This window comes from Centruroides sculpturatus, unplaced genomic scaffold (assembly GCF_000671375.1).
Source record: "Centruroides sculpturatus isolate CEXI.00-Female unplaced genomic scaffold, Cexi_2.0 scaffold1585, whole genome shotgun sequence".
NCBI classification, from domain to species: domain Eukaryota; kingdom Metazoa; phylum Arthropoda; class Arachnida; order Scorpiones; family Buthidae; genus Centruroides; species Centruroides sculpturatus.
In genome coordinates this window covers 113,480-121,256 of record NW_019386001.1, presented here as the reverse complement: position 1 = coordinate 121,256, position 7,777 = coordinate 113,480, and the positions used below count along the sequence as shown (strand labels likewise).

Below are 7,777 nucleotides of genomic sequence, written 5' to 3'. Positions count from 1 at the left end.
AGTTACTACGATGTTTATACGAGGTATTATATTCATTTTTTTGTTTTTCTCACGCTTCGAAAGCTTGCAAGATGACTGAGTAGTACATACTGCTGCCGCGAAGGATCCAGGATCTACTTAAAACAAGATTGCTACAAAAATTTCCTACGTAAAATACACCGCTGGTCATTCTCCATTAAGAGTTTAATATATAAACTGTAAGTTTATTTTATACAATAAACGTACTTAGTTTAAGATTATCAAAAATTTTTAATTCTGTTTTTATGCTTTATAAAAATAAATATTCCAGCAACGAGTTGTATAACTTGCTGGAATAAAAAAAATTTTTTAATGTCGTAGTACCATCTGTTACATATTATTTTAAAAACTTTTATTATTATTATTTATTATAATATGGCGAAAAGCCTAATTCTGAAGCTAGAGATGAGTTTTATAAAAGGAATTGTATATGTTAATAATGAATAAGATATTCATTAACGCCGACTCCATTAGAGAAATGACATACGACCTCCTTTGTATTTCTTTATTTCTTGATCTTTAACTACCGAAATTTAACAGTATTACTTCCCCTAATACAGAAATCTCCCTGCAAAATTCCAGGAATTTTCGACAGAAACTTCAGCAATTATTAGCCTTTAAATTGGATTAACAAAGTTATATTCTCCACACACCAGCATTCATACATGCAGGAAAAAAAAACAATTTTTTTTTCTATTGTTTCAGGTGTAAAGAACTCCAATAGTCTAAAATTCGTAAAAGAGATTCATTTTTTACCAGTAACAATACCTTATTTGTTATAATATAACGGAGGGAAAGTATGGAGACATGAATTTTATTTAAGACCGTATTTTTATGTTTTTAAAATAGAGGTGTAGTCATAAATTAAAACTTACCAGAGTGCTATCTGGCGCTCCGAGTTTGAATCGTCACTATGTATGAAGTTTTGTATGGGCAAAGGGCAACTTTCGTAATCAGCGCAGGAGTCCTGTAAGCACGTGTCATTTGGTGTGGTTTGTCTACTTTATATCTACTTCTTCATTGGTCAGGCAGAACCTAAATGGGTGTAAAACAAAGCTAACTTAATACCCACAGGATAAAAAGGGTAAAGAAAATATCAAGTGAATAATGATATATCTTTAATAATAATTATGAAATAATTTTAGCTGCTTACTTATAACAACACGACAATTTTTTCCATACAGAATCTATATGTATATTATCAATTCGCATACATAATTGCCAATTGTTTAGAAATCAGGCGTAATAAAGTAAAATATATCATTTCAAGTTGGTTTGAATTGTCAGTAACAGATCAATTCAGTGTTTTTCATTGACACAGAAGAACTTAAAATTTGTTTGTTTGAAGTTCATAATGTTTCTTTGAAAACATTATCAATAGAAAATATGGTTCATCGGACCATTATCACATGTTAATAAAAATTTATTACGTGAGATAAGCCGAGGGCCAGGAGTTAATCCCTTCGGACCACTTACCGGCACGGGCTGGTAAAACCGGATCTCCGTGTCTGTTTGGGTAACTTTAGGAGGGCTTTATATCGAGTGGGAGAGAGGTGAGTAAATTTGTAGGTGTCCGTTATCCGAATGATAGACAGGTTTCCACAAACAAATTTAATATCAAACATAAAACTAGGATACATAAAGTTACAAAGTTATGGTTAAATATGAGATTACACGCATTATAAGCTACAAAGATATAACTTGCGCGACAAACCTTTCCTAGGTCTGTTAAATCTAAGCGCGAAGAGAGAGTTTACATATATCTGGCAAATACCTCATAGATCTCTTAAAAGCTCCCAGATATTCTACGGCGATCAAGTCTCTAGAGGTCCTTCGGTATGGTGCATGAGGAGAGGTCCGAATAGAGAGGAGACCGGCCAGGAGACTTCCTTATGACGATCGCGCTGGAGACTTCCATTTGATGATCGCCCGGAGACTTCCTTTTCATGATCGCCCGGAGGTGCAGGTGCGATCCCTTTTTATGTTCGTCTCGCAAGGGAACTAACGGGAGAAGTTCTAATGCAGTGCGGTCCAAGTTCGATTAGCATCCGGGTGTTGTTTATGTTAATTGTCAGAAATCGAACGTTTCGATAAATTTATTACCTCTTTCTATCCCATATTGTTACTCATTTTACCTCATAGAATTGATAACAACTGTCAAACAATTATTGCCGGTAGTGACAAAGGTCAGGTTTTGGGTTACAACCATAGTAATAATTGTTAAATAGGACAGATATTCGATCGGTCTTATCTATTAAAAAATCAGGAGAAATAGGATGTGTGTGGATTTTCCACTTCTTCATTGTGTTACTTTACTTGATATTTGACTCGATCCTTTCTCGTCATTGAATTAAAATATAACTAAATTATTCCCTTCGAATCTAACACTTATAATTATTTATAAATTTTTATTTTTGAGTTATCCCCTTCTTTTCGTTTTTCTGGATTCGCCGCTGTGTGAGTTAATAGTTATATATACTGAAATTAAATAGAAACTAAAAAAAAAGTTTAACAATTTATGATTTACACAAGCTCATCAGTAATCGTGAAGATAAGACCACTAAACACTAGTAATTGGTCGTGTGTTTACGTCTCTCCCTACGGTCAGACCTTGTGAAGTTTTGCGGAATTTTTTTCACGTGGTAACACGTAAATACGGTCCAGTTTATCTTAGAAGTACTCTCCCTTCACAGATCGTTCTTGTTCGCATTATCTTCAATAATGGAAAAAATTGGATTCACGTATAAGAATGCGTAAATCCAATTCACTCCATTATCGATGAAATATTAAGCCAGTTATTTTAATGCTGCTTGTTACGGCTAATGGGAATCTTAAGGCTGGTATACACGGTAAGGAAATCCTCAAAGGATGTGCTTAACATACGAAAAAAACTCGGATATAACTGGCTGGATCGAACATAGTAATTTACAAAACTTATTAAAATATCTCCCAACGTATAAAGAATTGTTTTTATTTAAAAATGGATAGATAGAAAAAAAATAACGGTTAATCCTCAAAGGATTTCCTTACCGTGTATACCAGCCTTTTTAGCAAGGCACAAGTTCAAAGTGGTGAGTCCGTACCTCAAGGTTCAAATCTATTCTGGGGTATACGTTCGTTCTTCTTNACTAAACACTAGTAATTGGTCGTGTGTTTACGTCTCTCCCTACGGTCAGACCTTGTGAAGTTTTGCGGATTTTTTTTCACGTGGTAACACGTAAATACGGTCCAGTTTATCTTAGAAGTACTCTCCCTTCACAGATCGTTCTTGTTCGCATTATCTTCAGTAATGGAGGAAATTGCAGTCACGGATAAGAATGCGAAAATCCAAAATTCACTCCATTATCGATAAAATATTGAGCCAGTTATATTAATGCTGCTTGTTACGGCTAATGGGAATCTTAGCCAGGCACAAGTTCAAAGTGTTGAGTACGTACCTCAAGGTTCAAATCTATTCTGGGGTATACGTTCGTTCTTCTTGTTGCTTCTCGCACTCGCCGACGTCCTAACAACAAGTGACCAATTTACAGTGTCTGACCCTGAGGTTCCTCTCGTACCGCGGAGGATTACTCTCGCAACTACTACCGTTTCCGTGGCCAGGAGGCTTTTGCCTTAGGGGTGTTTAGTCATATTTCCACGAATAATAGCTTCGCACTACTGGCCACTCCACCAAGCACATGTAATGTACAGTAAATTACAAAAATAATACCTATTTAATTTTTTTATCTCCTACGCTAATATTAGGTGTTTCTAAAAATTTAAAGTTATATCTCATAACTTCCCCTTAAGGAAAAATTTTTATGAAAAAAATAATTCCTAAAATCTCCTGCAGTTGTTTCACAACCAATATGTTTTAATTTCCTTTGAAAATAACCTTTTTTTTTATAGTTTATTTCACTGACTATTTAAATTATTGGTAAAAATAAACTGTAAGTAAGTAAATAAACTTGATACATTCTAATGTTAAAATATGTTATAAAAATGATCCATACAAAAGCATTTATTGTCCTTTCAAAAAATAACTTAATGAATATTGTTATATACAATAGAACCTATATTTAACAAAGTTTCCGCTTTAATCCGTTAAATCGAAGTTTTACTGTACTTAACTATATTTAATAATTAAGTTATAAATTTTGATTTTTAATATGCGATTAACGAATTGTATCTTATAATATTTTACATTTTTGATTTAATTTTAATTGCAAAATATTAAAGAAAATACTAACCACAAAGACCTAACTCTCTTATATAAATTTTGGTAATAAAATTAGCAAAATGGATACCAAGTTAAACACGTTCGTTCATAAATTTGTATATTTTTCACGTGTTTAACATTATTAAAATAAGAAAGAATTATTATATTTTCCTTTTTAATTTATTTAAATAATGTTTATTTATTGATATTTCCAAATTTTTATGAAGTAAATATAGAGGGAACGATTTATTTTATAGTTTTCCTTACGAAACTTTTGCCATTTTCATCATTTCGAATCGTCTGATCGTTCGTAAAACCGACCCTTATTGTACTGACGGTAACGAAAAATTTTTGTTTTTTGTATTTTTAAGTTTAAATTTAAGGTTATATTTCCTAATGTATTTATTTATTATAACATTCAATACTATTGTTATTATTAATTTCTATTAGTATAGAAGGTGGGCACTCTATTACTGAATTACAAACATTTTCACACGTTTAGTTATTTCTTTACCAATTCCTAAATGTATTTTAAGTTTGTGTTAAGTGTAATTAGTCTATATGAGGCATTAGCCTCATATTATTATATGAGATTTAGTAGGTTGGCACTGGAGTCGCATCTAACCTGCCACACCGAAAAATGTTAAGCACGTGATATTCTGGTTTACACAGGTTTTTATTGTAAAACAAGGTGTTGGTTTCACTTTGGAAACGTGTGATTTACTCTACCGTTCGATTCAAAAGTTACTGCCACGTAATCATCTTTCTTAACTAATTGGAGGGGTATATTTTCTAAATATTGAATATAATTTACTTTGTGTTTGTATGTCATATAGTACATAATAATTCAAGGACTAATAATACAGAAATGTATTATCAAACTTCTTGCTTGTATAGTCATTTCACTATACCCTACTCCTACCGTAATGCAGGTAAAAACGGATATTTCATTAATTTTAAAAAATGTTTTNTAATAATATCCTTAAAAAATAGGTATTATTAGTTTTATAAAAAAATAATATCCTTGAAAAATATAAAATTATATTAAAAAAACAAAGGGAGAGTTGTAAAACTATTATATAAAATTTAGGAAATTTATAAAATTATAAGTGATGGCTTATAAAATTGTTTAAAGTTAGAAAAATAAATAAATAAATTCAAATTAAATTATTGTAAATGTACGAAAGGATAAAAAGTAAATAGTAGTAGTAATTATAATAAAAATAAAATTAAAAATGAATAAATAAAAGAACAAAAGTTGATTAAAAATTTGGTAAAAAAAAATACAAATATTACATAAAATATAATACTAAAATTTTTTATAACTTATTTAACATATATTTTAACATGTAAGTTTATAAAAAAATTAAATAAAAAAGTTTTTTTCACAAATTAAAGACAAAATCGCTCTAAAAATATATTTCAGACGATCACCACTTTTACATAGTGTTCTAGAACAAATTATAGACAGCTGGACCGTCCTTTTTAGGCTACACAACTGCCTACATTTAAAAAAAGATTTGGATTTATATCCGACGGAAATCCAAATATATTGTTAAAATTATCAGATGGATATCTTGGCGTAATCTACATTTGTCAGCGCTAATCCTCAGTAGATAAAAGAAGCCAGAAACCCAAATGGACAAGGATGAACTAACAAGACGTCGTAAGATTTACCATTCCAATTTTAAAGAAGAAAAAGTTTTTTAATCTTTATTGCTTTTTCGTGTTTTTAAGGAAGTTTTTTTTAAATGTAGGCAATTGTGTATCCTAAAAAGAAAGGTCCAGTTGTCTATAATTTGTTTTAGAACACTATGTAAAAATGGTGATCGTCTGAAATATATTTTTAGAGCGATTTTGTCTTTAATTTGTGAAAAAATAATTTATTCATCCGATGAAAATCCAAAAGTTTTTTTTATTATAAAATTAATAAAAAGAATAAAACAGTAAAGCTTTAGGTTAAAAGTGTCACTTTTTTTCTGCAGTCTTCAACAAGTAAAAAAAGACACTTTCACATATTGACTTTGTTATATAATTGTTTAATTACTTAACAACTAATAGGAATTATTTCAAAATTGAGTTAACGCTTGTTGCCAGATCTCACTTAAAACTAAATCTCAGTTTAGTGTAATTGTATAACTTTTAAATGTTTACATAATCTTTTTTAAATAACTTTTTTTTCCTTCAATAAAATTTGAACACTGTTAAGTAAGTTGTGGCAACATAAATTAAAACAGTTGTCTGCGACAGATGAGTTAGATTTAATAGTAGTAATAGACCTACAAATTCTCACTATCTTTTCTTAATATCGAAAAGGGAGAAAGGCAGATGAAAGCCAAGAGGAAATATGGAAAAATTAGAACAGAAAGCCTCAATTTACTACATCAGAACGTCCGGTATAGATCGGAAGTTATATTATATCGTTGAAACCTGTTAGGTCGGCACTCTAAATTGTTAAAGAAAAAGTATGATGTATAGGGCAAGCCACTACTAATTTAAGGTATTTAAGGTATTATCAATAAATGAAAAATATGATTAAAAGTTCCATCCCGACATTGTGACAATGTCACATTAAATAATTGGTCGTTTTCAATTGTCTTCATGTTTCGCCCTAATAATAAAAAATGAATGACAACTGCATGAAAATTTATATATTAAAGTATCATCTAACTAATCAATTTTTGGTCCGCTTTTATAATGTTAAAATTCAATTGCTTAATTAATGTATTTTCTAAAGTTGTTGATAAAATAATATTAAAAGGTGTAAAAAATTTTTTAAACTTTCAAATATACAATATTACACGCAACATCACAATACTCAAAGAAATTCATTAGTTCAATATTACGTGTTGTATATATAATATTATTTATATAAATTTTGTTTTTAGATGATGGATAATACAACAGAAGTCTCCAAGTATAAAGGACAATTCGAACCGCTTTATGTTGAACAATATCTATCAAAATATATAAATTTTGAATTGATTGAATGCTTTTCACCATATGTCATACATATATCAGCTATTTACATTATTGTCATCTTCACTCTGCAACATTATATGAAGTCCAAGCAACCGTATCAGCTCCGTGGACCACTTTTCTTCTGGAATACTTTATTGGCATTATTTAGTATTTGTGGAACAATAAGAGTACTTCCTGGATTGTGGATCATTATTCGTGATTTTGGATTTACATTTTCTGTATGTAATGTCAGTTTTGCTTTAAAACATCACCCCATTGAATTCTGGGTTTGTATATTTGCATGTTCAAAAATCATTGAATTCGGCGATACATTATTTATTGTCTTTAGGAAACAGAAATTAATATTCTTGCATTGGTACCATCATAGTTTAACTTTGGTTATAACAACATACAATGTTTCGGGCAAACTTTCTACTGGTTATTGGTATGTCGCAATGAATTTGTTGGTTCATAGCTTCATGTATTTATATTTTGCTGCAAAAGCAATAAAAGTAAAGGTGCCTCGTTCTATTGCAATTATAATTACAATAAGTCAAATTCTTCAAATGATCATCGCTTGTTTTGTTACTATATGGGCTG

The 7,777-nt window shown here is 30.3% G+C and overlaps 1 pseudogene; it reads left to right on the top strand.

Moving 5' to 3' along the window:
* Positions 1–7,107: 7,107 nt before the first annotated feature.
* The window catches only part of LOC111613048, a 9,882-nt pseudogene continuing 9,212 nt past the window's right edge, over positions 7,108–7,777 (top strand).